At 43.5% G+C, this 15,523-nt stretch overlaps 1 pseudogene; it reads left to right on the top strand.

Annotated features, from left to right (window-relative positions):
• The first annotated feature begins 3,605 nt into the window (after window positions 1-3,605).
• Gm8317 lies at window positions 3,606-4,097 on the top strand (annotated as a pseudogene).
• Window positions 4,098-15,523: the final 11,426 nt, after the last annotated feature.

The following is a 15,523-nucleotide window of genomic DNA, read 5'->3' as shown; positions in this document are numbered from 1 at the left end:
GCTTGTATCCTTCAATGGTCTTTCAAATTTTAATTATGTCTTTGGAAGTAAAGAACATGTGCTATAAAACTACTTGCACTTATCCAGAGAGACAGATGTGGGCACATAGAATCTGTAGAATCTGTAGGGCATGGTTAGCAGACACACCAAGGCTGAAAATCTGAGAGGGGCTCTGCAGAGTAAACTCTCCAGGGTGGGCGTGCAGAGAACCCAGGGACATCTTAAGTGGAAGAGCAACCCCAGTATTAATGAGACATAAGCACTAAAGCTGTGTTTTCTTTGCTTCTGTCCTTTCTGCTTAAACCTAACCCTTGCATCTTGATTTGCATTGCAGTCTCAGAGTCCAGGTTGCCGATTTCTCAAGTGAGCCTTGGTGACTTTGAAATCTACAATCTACCTACCGTTTTCAATGTGAGCCTCCCTTTATGCCTTAAATTGAATAACAGATATAAATGTGTTCTTAGCTCATTAGGATAACATACTGTGTTAGAGGGTGATAGATAGATAGATAGATAGATAGATAGATAGATAGATAGATAGATAGATAGATTCTTAACTTAATTCTCCCATGACTTTGCTAATTAACTTACAAATATGCCAATGAGAAAGCATGTGCTGGCATCAATTAGTCCTTAAATGAAATTTTAAATTAAAGTTAATTTGCTTTCATTAAAATTAGGCTCTAGTCAATGAGCAAAATAACTAATAAAACTGACCGTAACCACACCAGCTAATCAGCCAGTCTGAAGCAGAATGTTCTACTCTGGGGAGAAGGGCGTTTCCCCATCTGCGCATGAGCAGCTCACTGTCAGTCTTTTCATAAGGCTCCTAGAAAGAGCGACATACCACTTGCTACATACTCATGCTGTTCCTACAGCATCTGTTTCCCATACAAAATATAGCATGTAGTTTATAGTTTTCTTGTGCTGTGTTCTCGTTTTATACACTGGCGTGGTAGACATACTATTACATTCTTTTCTTCTGTTCTCCTTAAACTGAATTTCTGCATTCCCTGGTCAAGTGTAACTGAAGCTAACCAAATTCTAACAGAAACTTCCTCTTACCACTATATTACTCTACACGTTGCTGTTAGTCCACAATTATATTTAAAAGCATAAAAAAAAATTTAAACAATGGGAATTGGATAATAAAGCATAAGACAAGACAAAGAAGCAGATGTTTAATGTATGATGATGGTCCTCAAAGACATCACAGGAAAACCATTCAGTACTAAACACAGCATCATTTTGTATTCTCTTCCAGGCTTTTATACCCAGGAAGATTCTTGCAACAAGAAGAAAATAGCACTGTGTAGCATGAAAATAAAAAGCTTGCCCCAAATGAAATTTATCTTTCTCAATGGGTCTGAGTCTTTCCAAGTCAAACTAACTGAAATAGAAAGGCTTTAAATGACTTTAATTAAATAGCAATAATCTGAAACAGCCACAGTTTTTAGTCAGCACAGTCACAATGAGAAGAAAGCACAACTCACTGCTCTTCCCATTTAACGTGTGAAGAAGAGAACTGATGCGGGCAGTGACATACTTGATGTCTGTATTTAAATGGTGTTCTAAAATGGGAATTCCTGACCTGGGCAATGCAGGGATCTGGGCCTATCACGTTAGCTGGTGAACCTGCAGCATTCGGTTTCTTACTATGACATCTGTCACCATGCTCACTAAAGATGAACAGGAGAATACATGTGGTCACCAGATTCATATTTGTTTCTGAAAGAAAGCCGCATCCTTTAATTACCCCTTACCGTCTTATTGCTCCAATTATTACTATAACTTTGAAATACTTCTTATTTGACACAGGCTTTTTAATCAAGAACAAACAAGACCACACACCCCATGGTTGATATATCAAAAACACATGTCTATTATGATAACTACCCTCATGGAAAAAAAATGTCCAGTAAAAAGCCAAAAGCCAAACAAGCTGATGGAACCAAACATAATTTTAATCCATTTTTTTTTTTTTGCCTTCTTCAAGGCTGCCTGGCTTCAGGCTCAGGCTATCGGCCCCTCAGCGTGGTAGCTATGAAGAACCTTGACAATGTACACGCCTCCACCCAGGGGACCTCAGTTTGGTCTAGAAAGGTCAGGGTACAGTTCTGATTTCAACTTTGCCAACATAAAAAGAAATGAGAATTACTGAACTAAGAAGAAAGATTTACCTATGTGTCATGGTTTGTATATTCTTGGACCAGGGAGTGGCACCATTTGGAGATGTGGCCTTGTTGGTAGATTTACCTATGTGTCATGGTTTGTATATTCTTGGACCAGGAAGTGGCACCATTTGGAGATGTGGCCTTGTTGGAATAGGTGTGACCTGGTTGGAGTAGGTGTGTCACTGTGGGTGTGGGCTTAATACTTTCACCCTAGGTGCCTGGAATTCAGTCTTCCACTAGCAGCCTTTGGATGAAGACATAGAACTCTCAGCTCTGCCTGCGCCATGCCTGCCTGGATACTGCCATGTTCCCACCTTGATGATAATGGACTGAACCTCTGAACCTGTAAGCCAGCCCCAATTAAATGTTTTTTATAAGACTTGCCTTGGTCTTGGTGTCTGTTCGCAGCATTAAAACCCTAACTAAGACACTATGACATACTAAAATAAAAAAATAAAGAAAACAAATTTTCAACAAGCTGGTCTTCCACAGGATATTAGCAACAGTTTCCAGTTTTCTACCTAAAAAGATTAGTTAGACAGTATTAAAAAATTGCTGTCTAAAAAGCAAAGAAACAACTAACTAGATACTAACTAGAAAATGTGAGCACATGACATTGAATAATTAGTATGTAAAACACATAAAACATGGGGAAAATTGAAATTTACTGAGGAAAATTCACAGGCTCGTTGTCATACAAAAGCCTATTGGTGCAACAGCCCCCAAATAACATTGTAAACCCTTCACAGCAAGATACAAAAGGAAAGAAAACAATCAAAGGAAAACAAAACTAACAGGAGTGGGCAGCTGGAATAAAACAGGACTAGAAAGTGAAGAAGGGGGAAGGAAGGGACCATCGAGCCAGGTCCTGTTTTACTTTGTGACCCTCGAGAGGCGGAAGGGGCGTCAGCGGAAGTTTGGTTGAAGTACTTTGGATTTTACTTCAGATGCTGGTGCAGATTGAAGAAACCCCCAGACTTCCCAGCCAAGAAACAGAAAAAAGACGAGGCCGTGGTTATCATTTGTGACACAAAACATCAAAGAGCCAGTTAGGAGGGGGAGGGGCTGTGCTAGGAGGAACTGTGTAAGTAGGTGACCCAGGTGACAGCCATGGGAGTTGGCTGGCTGTGAGAGAGGTGTGAAGGCAAGAAACTCCACAGAGGCAGGATCCGTAAAGTTATGAGAATGAATGAGTACTGCAAACAGCCTGCTTACAATTAACATTTGGTAGACTAAGCTGAACAAAAAAGAATGCAGAAAATAACTAAGGGGCAAAAGCCACGCCTTGGGCAAAGCCTTCCATTGTAAAGAGTCCACCAGGGGGAAGAGGAGAAGAGCCGGGTCAAGGATCCAGAATGAAAGAATGGTTAAGAAACTGGTCCTCCCTTTCCGATCCGCCATCGCCGCCATCATAGGTGGAGCCGCCGCCACGATGCAGATTTTTGTGAAGACCCTTAAAGGGAAAACTATCACGCTTGAGGTTGAACCCTCGGACACTATAGAAAATGTAAAGGCCAAGACCCAGGATAAGGAAGGAATTCCTCCTGATTAGCAGAGGCTGATCTTTGCTGGTAAGCAGCTGGAAGATGGCTGTACTTTGTTTGACTACAACATTCAAAAGGAGTCCACCCTTCATCTGGTGTTGAGACTTCAGGGTGGTGCTAAGAGAAGGAAGAAGAAGTCTTACACCACTCCCAAGAAGAACAAGCATAAGAGGAAGAAGGTTAAGTTGGCTGTGCTGAAACACTATAAGGTGGATGAAAATGGCAAAATTAGCCGACTTTGTCGAGAGTGTCCTTCTGATGAGTGTGGTGCTGGAGTTTTCATGGGAAGCCACTTGGACAGGCATTACTGTGGCAAGTGTTGTCTGACTTACTGCTTCAACAAACCAGAAGACAAGTAGTTGTGTATGCGTTAATAAAAAGAAGTAACTCAAATAAAAAGAAAGAAAGAAAAGAGAAGGGGAGGGGAGGGGAGGGGGGGGAGGGGAGGGGAGGGGGGGAGGGGAGGGGGGGAGGGGAGGGGAGGGGGGAGGGGAGGGGAGGGGAGGGGAGAGGAGGGGAGGGGAGGGGAGGGGAGGGGAGGGGAGGGGAGGGGGGGGAGGGAAGGAACTAGTCCTCTGAATCACACAGAAGAAGAAAGGAACAGAGGCGCTTGGGTTGTATCTTATGGGGAGTGTGGTTCATAATACCCTTCGGAAAGAACAGGATTCTTACAACTTTCCCAGAGCACTTTATTGGTAATGCTATGGAGTTTGAGACCACTGGACTGAATAAGATTACAATTAGCCAAATTCATTTAAACTGGAAGCGGAGCCACAGTCTTTGAGCTAAAATAGAGGCATTGCCATGCAAAGGCTTGAGGGACAGGGGGAGTCAGGGAAGAATTTTTAAAAGTGGGAGAAAAACACACAAGAAGACCTTGAATATCTGCACAAGCAAACCAAGAGCTGTTCTGTTCTGCCAAAATTAGGTGGTCAAGGAGACCTCAAAATAGTCCTTGAATGTCGGCATAAGCAGGTTACAGAAGCCTAAAAGTAGTTAGTTGTATCATAACAAGTATAAGGTCACAGCTGTACATTTTGGGGTTGGGTCGTTGAGTAGGGTTACTGGGAATTTATCTTGCAACGACTGGAGTCAGAGACAGACATCCTACTGGGTACCAAGATGGATGCCTAGCATAAAAAGGAGTTTCTTTAGCCATTACAACCACAACAGTCAATAGTCATAATACAAATTAAGTTCAAATTCCTTTGAAAAAAGAACAGAAAACTTCCTAGAAGGGGAAAAATGGGGAAAGGGAGGACAAAACAGAGAAATTCTCCAGAAATGGCTGGGAGAGGTTGAGTGTTTGTGAACTTACTAAGATTATTCTGACATGAACATTGCTTCCTTTCCTTCAGCTTTCTCAAGAGAAACCACAGAGAGAGGGGCCAACAGAGCCTAGAGAGCAGCTCAGTCAATGAAGAAACTGAGTTTGAGCCCCAAAACCCACACTTAAAAGCCAGACTTGGTGGTGTATGTGTTGGCAATTCCTCTGCTGGGGAGGCAGAGATAGGCAGAGCCTTTGAGTTTTCTACCTTGCCAGTTTGGCAGCCTGGAACTATTTGGCAAGTCCCAGGTCAATGGGAGATCCCTTTGTAAACTAAAGGTGGAAAGCCCAGTACAGAACAACCCCTAAGGCTGTCTTCTGGACTTCACATGGAAGGAGAAGCACACACACACACACACACACACACTCGAGTGTGTGCACACACACATGAAAAGGAAGCGCAGTTTTAGATTCTGGATGCAGAAAAAACAAAATCTTTCTCTGTGTGTTAAGAAAGAACTACAGGAAAAACTTTGTTGCAAAATACCAGAAGTGCTAACTTGCATCCTTCCATCTTGACCTCCCCACCCTGATTCCATTTCTGCCCCGCATGTGTGGAAGGTCAGCTTCACAAAGACCTTATTACCTGCTAAAGGTTTAGAGTGGCTGTTCTGGGAGATCAATACTTCTCGCGCCAGCCGCTGGGGTTGGGAGAGTGTTTTGGTGGCAGGTTAGGATGATATGCACACACCCTTTGTCATCTGAATACAGGCATTGCTCTCCTCCCGAGCTCTATCTGTGCTTTAAAGCTCACCCTGCACTGCTCCAGTGTCTACTCTCAGTCTCCTTAGCTCCACGGGTACTCTGTCTCACAAGGCTCCATATCCAAAGCCTTTCTCTTTTTATTTACACAGTCTGGCTGACTGGCCGGTACTCCAACTCCACTCAGTTTCTAAAGGATGGTCATAAAGTCTGGAAGTAAAGGTGGATCCATCAGAGATGATTTATTGGTACTGTGTTTTAATATATGACAAAACGGTATATGTGTTTTCAGAATTTATAGCCATTTAGTATGTATTTATGGCTTCCTAACCATTCTCAAGCCAAGAATTCTAGGGAACATCTCCACTTGGCATCCTTCAGGCTCTTCTCACATATCATGTCCAAATCAAATCCCACCCTTTCTGACAAGTCTTCTTGTGTTTCCTGACTTAGGGATGAGCATCCTAATCCCTAGTCAACTTCCAGAAGCACTGGACATTCCATTGTGGCTCTCGGTTGTCCCCAGGGCCTCCCTCTTTGTCACTGATCCCTCTTGTCAATTGGTCACCAACCCTGTCCACTTTGCTCTGCAGAATCTTCCCGTGGCAATTCCCATGTAGCCTGTATCTACAGTCTTAGCCTGAGAACCTCCCATGGCGTGGCTTGCCTCAGCCATCACATTAGAGCTTCTCCACTGGCTTTCCTACCTCCAGCCTCAGTTCCTTCTCACCCCACCTCTGAAGAGTGCCCACCTGCCTGTGATGACCCATTACCTCAAACTCTCCAGCCACCAGTTACTGAACAGCAGAGCCCCAGCCACGTGGCCTGACTACAAACCCTTGGTCCCCAACTCCTATTTGGTTCGGAAGCCGTGCTCATCTAGTTGGTTCCTCAAGTGCGTCTTGAACCCTAGCTTCTCTTTCTGCCTGAGGGTCAGCTCAAGACACCTGGTACTAAAGCCTTCTTTCGATACCACCATCCTCCCATCTGCTCTTCTTTCTTCTGTGCTCTGAGAGCAGTTTATATAATGTAATATCTTCAAAACTCTTCCTCTTTGTAGTCTTAACACCTAGCATATAGTAATTATATGGTTCATGGAAGAACTGCAGTAGGAGATTGCAGTTCACTTAGAACTGGAGAGGAGTTTATATTTTGTATTAGAGAAGGTCTGGTGTGATCAGAAATTACTTTGGACCAAGATTCGTGGTGGAAGAGTCAAGAGAGGTTGAACCATAGTGGCTACACTGGGACAGGACCCTAAATGCAGCCACCAATAGTGCAGAGAAAGGTCCTCTTCAGAGAGCGACGAGACATCTAGACTGGCTGCCTATTCAAGACACTCAAATGAATAACAGACAATTCACTGCTTTAACAAACAGACACAGGAGGAGAAGGGCTATCAGCAAAACCTGATAACATAACCATATTCTTCATGGTCCTAGAACTGGGACAGAAGAAAACCTATAACAAAGAAGGCTTTGGGTAGAAGATCATGTCCAGTCCTAAGGGGAAATTAAGAAATTTCCAGTAGAGCCGTGACTCTTAGCAGGTTATCAAGACTCCAATTTGGGTACAATGATGCAATGTAGACTTCATCTCACTGTCCAGATGCAGAAGACCATAGCATCAGGAACAACATGGACCCGGCAAAAAAGCCAAAGTCACTACCAGTCACAGTGACTCAAGACTGGCTTGGGAGTCTTGAGCCAGAATCCCAGAGGTCAAAAGTGTTCCTCCAGTGTCTAAAAATGAAGACGAGTTCTCTGAACAGGCAGACTCTGGACGTATCATTTTGTAATGTTTTTATTTTATCGTAGCGATTTTACTTAGTTCCTTGTGATTGCATTTCCTTGTTTATGTGTATATGTATAGATGTGCACATGAGCACATGGTGTGTGCACATAAGAAAGCAATTTATAAGAATCCGTTCTCTCTGTGGGCCATGTGGGTCTCAGAGATGGATCTCGGGATATCAGGCTTTGCAGCAAGTGCCTTAGCCCACTGAACCATTTTGCCTACCCAGAGTTTTATGTGAGTTACTTTTCCTGTTGAAGTGAATATACATAGACATACGCATACATAAACATACACATACATAAACATACACGTACATATACATATATTTCAAAAGCAGCTCAAGGAAAGAAGCTCACAAGTCCAAGGTAGAATCCAACATAGCAGGAAAGGTTGGGGAGAATAATGAATGTTCATACTCAGCCTGCTTCATACTCATCCTGCTTCATACTCATCCTGCTTCATACTCGGCCTGCTTCATACTCGGCCTGCTTCATACTCAGCCTTTTGACGAAGCTCATGGTGCTGAGCAGGTTTCTTTAACTTAACCCACATAATCGGGTCGAAGGCATGCCCAGAGGCTAACTTAATCTAGATGATCTCTTAGCTGTGTGCCTGAAGGCAAGTCTCCTAGGTGATTTCAGAATTCCTCCCTGGATTCCATCCAGAGGCCTCACATCAGAAGTTTCCAGAGAAGAACCTAATGCTCTGTTGGCCCTGAGCCGGTGTCTACAGTAGTGAGTCACAGCAGGAGAGAAGAAGAGGTCATCAGAAGGTCGTGGAGATGCCAGTCCCACTCTGTAAACTGAGGATTGGGTCAGATTTCTATTGAAAACTCAGAAAGTATGGTGAGGTTAAATCAAAGTTGGCTTGTTTGTCTTCGACAAAATGACCTATTAAATATAAAGTTTTCTTTTGTAGTTGAAGAAGCTAAGGTTTAGAGATATATGAAATTCCCAAACCCATACTTTAATTGACAGTAGACATTTGGCAATACAGAGGGAAAATGAAGTTTTTAAAAAACATTAAATACATTCATGGGTTTGGTGGAGAATGCCTGTAATCCCAGCTAGAATGACAAACTCAAGGCCTGCCTGGCCTATATGAGTTCAAGAGCATTCTGGGTAATTTAGTGAGACCCTGGGTCAGAATAAAAATAAAACAGTTGTTGGAATAACTCAATGGTAGAGACTTGCATAACACAATAAAGCCCTGGGTTTGACTCTAAGACCATAAAACAACAACAACAACAACAACAACAAAAAAAAAAAAACCTAAGCATTGTCTAGGAGTTTAAACATACAGTGAGAAAATCAGTGCCTAAGGCTGGGGAAGGCTCAGTAGCTGAAGCTTGTGGTGCAAGCATGAGGGGCTGAGTTTAGATCTGCAGAACCTGCAAAAATGTCAGGTATGGGCAGCACACTCTTGTAACCCAGCTTTTGGGGGACTGAAGGTAGACGAATCCCATGGGCTTGTTGGCCAGTCAGTCCAGATACAACAGCAAGTGTTGAGTTCAATAAAGGTGCCCTGTCTCAAAAGTATGAAGGGAGAGAAGCTATGTAGGAAAAACTCCTGGCTTAAACCTCTGGCCTCCACAGGTGCAGCATAGGAGAGCACAGCCACGTGTGTATGTGCACATAACGCAAATCCCTGGCCTCCACACCTACATGCACAGGTGTAAGCACACCCACACACAAAGGTGCACACTCATGTATACACTACACACACACAAAAGAAAAAAGAAAGGAAGGGATGGATGGAGAGAGAAAGAGAGTTTCTGACAGCGTCCAAACCTCTATGTGCAGGAAATCCACAAATCCAGAACTGAATAAAGGGGCTTGGGGAGACGGCTCAGCCTGATACGAAGCATGGGACCTAAGTTTGGGTTCTCAGTGTCATGGAGAACTCTCCAGAGGTGACCACTCAAGATGCAGTTTATAGCCAGCTGAAGGTCTTTATTCTAACTAGCTGGCACTCCATTTGGGTATTCCGGAACTACCTGTAGACCTGCATGTCTGGAGTACAGGGTTGGTTTTTTGAGACCAAAAAAAAAAAAAAAAAAGCCACACACACATCCTGGCATCTCACTTAGCAGCTTCAGGGGGAGCTGCACTGAAGCAAGCAGTTTAGCAGAAGACAAGCTAGCTAGGGCATCCTGACCTCAAGTTCCTAGAATAGAGAGGGATAATTTTTCTACCGGATTCTCCACTAAGGAGATCAAATTCTATCAAACCTGAAAAAGCCTCAGCAAGAACACAAGATGGAGGACCTTCTGCTCCTTCTTGCTCTGTCTCAAAGAACCCATGTTTTGTTTTTTGTTGTTTGTTTTTTGTTGTTTGTTTGTTTGTTTGTTTAAAAAGGAGACATGGTCACATGTGACTAATACCCTAACAATGGGAGAGTGGTGGGCCTGAAGCTCACTGGTCAGCCAGTTTAGTCAATGAGCTTCAAGGGTCAGTGAAAGATCCTGATAGAAAAGAAAAGAAGGAAAATTATGGGGAAAGACCTCCCCATTGTCTATCTCCAAGCTCTGTAAGCAACTGAGCACATGTGCACATGTACACATGCGCACAAAAACATACCTATACTGACAAGTACATGCAACACATACAAACACGAACAGAAAAGAGAAAAATAAAACCCTCATGAGTGGGGGTATGTACCCATACAGGCTAAAGTCAGTACTTTACATTTTATGCACTGAAAACCTCTTTATAACAACCTAACAAGTGACTCTATCTTTATAAAGCTTAAAAATTCTTTGAGCTGAGAATGCAACTTAGAAAATAAGTGAGTAGGGGGGCTGGACCTCTTCCAGAGGTCTTGACTTCAATTCCCAGCAACCACATACTGGCTCACAACCATGGTGACTGTAAGGGGATCCGATGCCCTCTTCTGGTGGGTCTGGAGAGAGTGAAGTGTGTTCACATAAAATAAATGAATGAATCCATCTTTTAAAAAATAAAGAAAGAAAATTTTAAAAACTATTCTGTGGGTCTCTAGGGGAAAAGAACTTGGTATAGGAGATTGGTTACATGGATTACAGAGAGCCAGACCCCCCTGTGCAGGCTGCCCCCACAGCAAGCAGGAGGAAGACAACCCAATTCTCCACCCTGTAGAACCCACAGGAGGACCTGGCTTCACAGAGCCACCCCTGTGGTACTGGGTGAGAAATTAGTGTTCCAGCAGACACTGGAGCCCCCACCACACACTAAAAAGGGGCTGCCCCCTGTCTCCATGAAAGGTTCCCTTCTGGGCAGAAGGGAAGCCATTAAGTGAAACCAAGAAGTGGACCTTTCCCCATCTCTGCCCATCACTGTTTTTATTTGTAACCTGATTGCCCCTTTTCTCTCTGGCCATCTCCAAATAAGTCTAGCAGCACCTGTGGAAGCCACAGTTCATTTCCTTTGGCACAGGAATAATGGCAGAAGACTAAATAGTTAGAAGACAAAGTGACCAGAGCCGAATAGCTGCTGAGCTCCTGGAGAGCATCCGAGGTTAACACGATGCCTGCCTGTTAAATCTCCAGCCAAGTGCTCATTTGCTTAGCTAATCTTTCTCTTCACTCTCTGACATCCTATGGGATCTTCTGGGAATATTTTAAATCTGCACAACCAGTTTCCTCCTTCAAGTCCAAAAAAGTACAATTCTGAAAGAGACTCGGAGAATCTTACGGGGGCAGGGGGATATACCACTAGACTCCCCTCCTCATTCTTGACATGTCTTCCTTATGAGCCAGCAACATACCAGAGAGGTGTCCGCCTTCACTGAACTGCAACAAGCAAAGTGGGATGCCACTCTCAAGGTCACCCTGACACGTGGATACCTTCCAGCATTTCAAAAGCCTGACTCAGTGGACATTGCTTTGTTATGGCATCAGCTGTCACTGTGCCAGGTGACAAGAACCGAGCCTCCTTTAAGCCAAGCCCAAGCACACAGAAATAGAACCAAAATTGTCCTTTTGTGTCTCTCTGTTCCAGTCATGACCACGTGGACACACACGTCTACCGCCTTCCTCCCTCTTCCCTCATTTGCCTCATTCATCATTCATTCATTTACTCAATAAACACTGATTACCTAGGGTGTGCTGAGCACTAAGGATACAACAGAGACTGAAAACTGGCTCTGGTTCAGCTCTCGGAACTTGCACCTTAGTGTAGAGAAGCCCACTAACAACAGTTTACACACACCATTTGTCCAGTGATGGTTCTTGATATGGGCTTATTAAATAATGAAGTCGCTGTGTGTTTTTCCAAGGTTGGAGCTTTGATGGTTTTAAAGCATCTTATGGGGGAGGTACTGCTGGGTCCCCTCCCCATCCTTTGCATGTCTTCCTCATGAGCCAGCAGCATACCAGAGAGGTGTCTGCCTTCACTGAACTGCAACAAGCAAAAGCAACTGTGGTGAAGGTGAGCTTTGCAGCCAGGATCTAAGTGAGAGTGTGAGCCCTCCAGATACCTTAGGCATGGGAAGTGCACAAGCATAAGAAACAATGACTCAGGAACAATGGGTCAGAAGGAATAACTGAGTGCAAAGGTCCTGAGGCAAAGTCTGGGAGCAGTAAGAAGCCTATCATAGCTGGGGTGTGAGCTAGCAGGAAAGAAACAGTGCAAGCTGGAGATGGGCTCAGAGATAAGGAGCTGAGAGTGTGTGGGAGCTTGGGTGTTGATTTGGAGTAGGAAGCAAAGCAAGCAGACCAGAGCAAGAACATGGGTAACGTACTGTTCCCACCTATCGGAAACCAAATGGCATGTAGGGAAAATGAAGGGAGGAGGGGCAGGAAAACCAGTTCCAACAATGCAGGCAGGAGGCCACCAGGGCATTGGGAAGCTGGAATTTCACTACTTTGGAGGTTTAGTAGGCTCCTTCCTTGACTCTGGCACCGAAAAGTTATGATCTTCATAGTTGAGGGTCCACTGGAATGATGAGGAACTGGGTTACCAAGACTTTGGTTAATGGCTTTTGTTGAATTCCCAAAGATTTTATAGAGTAGGGCTAAATATAATCAAAAAGAAAAAATAATCAGTCCTAATCATGGTAGGGAGGCTTGTATCGATGCACTGTGCTCCTAAAAGCAGTTCCTGCCTCAAGACTCATTTATGGCATCTGAGCACAAGTCTCTACAAGGCACCAATCCTCTAATGGGGAAGTGGCAGCTCAGAAAGGTTTTAAAATTCATCTCAAGCCACAAGACTCCTTCTTAGTCAGTATGGGATTTCAATACAGCTTCATTCATTCACTAGTGGATGCTTATTGGATGTCAAGTACAACTCCGAGAACCAGAGTACCTGACTAGGATAAATGTAGCTGACTTTTTCATTCCACAAATATTTATGAGCATCTATGAAACACTGGCCAGAGAGATGGTTGAGCAGTTAAGAACATTTGCTGCTCTTGCAGAGGTCCTGCCTTTAGTTCTCAGCACCCATGTTGATCTGCTCCCAATCATCTACAACCCCAGATCCAGGGGATCTGATGCCCTCTTCTGGCCTCACAGACACTTGTACTCCTCTCTCTCTCTCTCTCTCTCCCTCTCTCTCTCTCTCCCTCCCTCTCTCTCTCTCTCTCTCTCTCTCTCTCACACACACACACACACACACACACACACATTAAACAAATGCTGGTATAAAAAAGTAAGCAAAAATGTAAATCTCCTCAAGCAAAAATAAACACAACAACAAAGGAAAAAAAGCTAAGCTGTAGAGTGCCACATTCTTTTTTTATTATTATTATTGGATATTTTCTTTATTTACATTTCAAATGTTTTCCCCTTTCCAGGTCTCCCCTTCAGAACCCCCCTAACCAGTCCCCCCTCCCTGCATCTATGAGGGTTCCTCCACTCACCCAACCACCCACTCCTGTCTTCCCGCTCCCTCCCCGCCCCCCAATCCCCTACACTGGGGCATTGAACACCCTCAGGCCCAAGGGCCTCTCCTCCCACTGATGCCAACAAGGCCAACCTCTGCCACATATGCAGCCGGAGCCACAGGTCCCTCATTCATACTCTTTCGTTGGTGGTCCAGTCCCCAGGAGCTCCCGTCTGGCTCATTGACACTGTTGCTCCCTCCATTGGGCTGTAAACTCCCTCAGCTCCTTCAGTCCCTTCTCCAACTCCTCCAGTGCTCAGTCCAATGGCTGGCTTCGAGCATCCATCTCTGTATTTGTCAGGCTCTGTCCTGTGATTCCAGCCTTAGGAGACTGGGTCAGGACACTTGTGAGTTTGAGGCTAGCCTGAGCCACAAAGTAAGATCCTGTCTCAAAAAATCCAAAACAATAATACACATTTAGAAGAAAAGAAAACCAAGATACTAAGTTTTGGAGGTTGGGTAAGTGGTTAGTGTACTAGTCTTGAGCTCAGAGGAGAGAGATATACTGAAACCAAAATTGAATCCACGTGTACATGATACTTACAGTCTGAGTTTATAAAAGAACAACTATGGAAGGAAAAGAGCAAGTAAGCATGACCCTCACTGAGGGGGAGGAGAGCCAGGCACCCTGTCTGACAGGAAATGGGCTATCCTGAACTCTAGGCCTAGTTCAGAAACTTGAGAGTTTAAGTACAGAATTTTTTTTAATGGGCTCTCCCAGTAATTCTAACATACTGCTGAGTGTGTAAAAGTCTAATACTTTCTGCTGTGCCTCAGGGTTGTAGTCTAATGAACTATTTTTAATTGCTTGAACTACTAATTTTAGGTAATTAGTAGAGTTTATGAGATGACAATTTTGAATGAAGAGCCAGAAACAAAGCAAGAGTCAGGAAACTTCGGCCAATGCTACATTTGGCACTCTTTTAAAAAAAAAATAATAAGGATTTGACATTTGCTAAATCATAGATTGGATGTTTCAATCGAAAAGAAATAGCATGTTCTAATTCCCATTTTTATATGATTTTAGGAACGTTCCTGGGGATTTTTAATTTTTACAAGTTCTTCGATAGTTTCCTACAATGTATTTGACTATGCTCATTCCTTTCCCAGTTTCTTCCCTATCCACCCAACTTTGTGGGGATTGGGGGGAGGTGTGTTTTGTTTCTTTTTGCAAAACAATCAAGACCAACTTGTGCTGCCCAAAAGTGGAGTTATAATCTTCCACTGGAGCAAGGTCAACTAACCAGGGACTCCATTCTTAGAGAAAAAAAAAATGTCCCCTCTGCCAGCTGCTAATAATTGCCGGTAGCTTCAAGATTATGGGTGTGATTTTTGTGACTAACTCATATCTCCAAACTGGGATTTGGACTAGCATGGGCTTGCATAGGTTTTTCTTACATATTATAGCAACTTCTTTGAATTCACATAACCAGCTGTCCTGATGTTTCTAGAAGACACAATTGCCTTATAGTCATCTTCACCCTAAGGCTCCTTCTTATGCTCTTTCCAGCCCTCTTCCACAATGATCCCTGAACCTTTGAAAAAGAAATGACTGCAGCACGTATGTTCCATTTGGGGCTGAGGATTCTGTGATCTCTTACTCTCTACACACGGCTCACTTGTTGGTCTTTGTGTTAATCAATACGTATTACATTTGAAGCTTCTCAGATGAGGGTTGAGAGATGCATTGATCTATGAATAGAACAATAAGCATTAGGATTTGGTTTAAGATTGTGTCCACTAAACAGAATAATAGAAGTAGGTTCTTTACTACCCCCTATATCTCATGTATCCTTAGTCTAATAATGGTGCCAAATATGGATTTCAACTTGTGCAATGGAACTTAAATCCAATCAGAAAGTGGTTGGTTACTTCCATGATGTTTGAGCCACTACTGCACCAATGAGCATGTCTTGTCAGGTTGGTTATTACTGTAGCTCTCAGGATTCACAAGTGGGATGCTTGGTGGTTAATATTTTTCCTCCAGTGGCATGTATAGCACTAATGCTATGAAAGCTAGACAGTAGGGATGAAGTTTTCAGGTCACCACCAGCTTGATTTTTCTATGTTCTATAACTCAATATTAAGTCTATCTCTGCCAATAGGGCCTTAGCAT

Source organism: Mus musculus, chromosome 14, assembly GCF_000001635.26.
Source record: "Mus musculus strain C57BL/6J chromosome 14, GRCm38.p6 C57BL/6J".
NCBI lineage: Eukaryota > Metazoa > Chordata > Mammalia > Rodentia > Muridae > Mus > Mus musculus.
The sequence above is the reverse complement of the archived record's forward strand: the minus strand, read 5'-3'. Positions and strand labels throughout refer to the sequence as shown.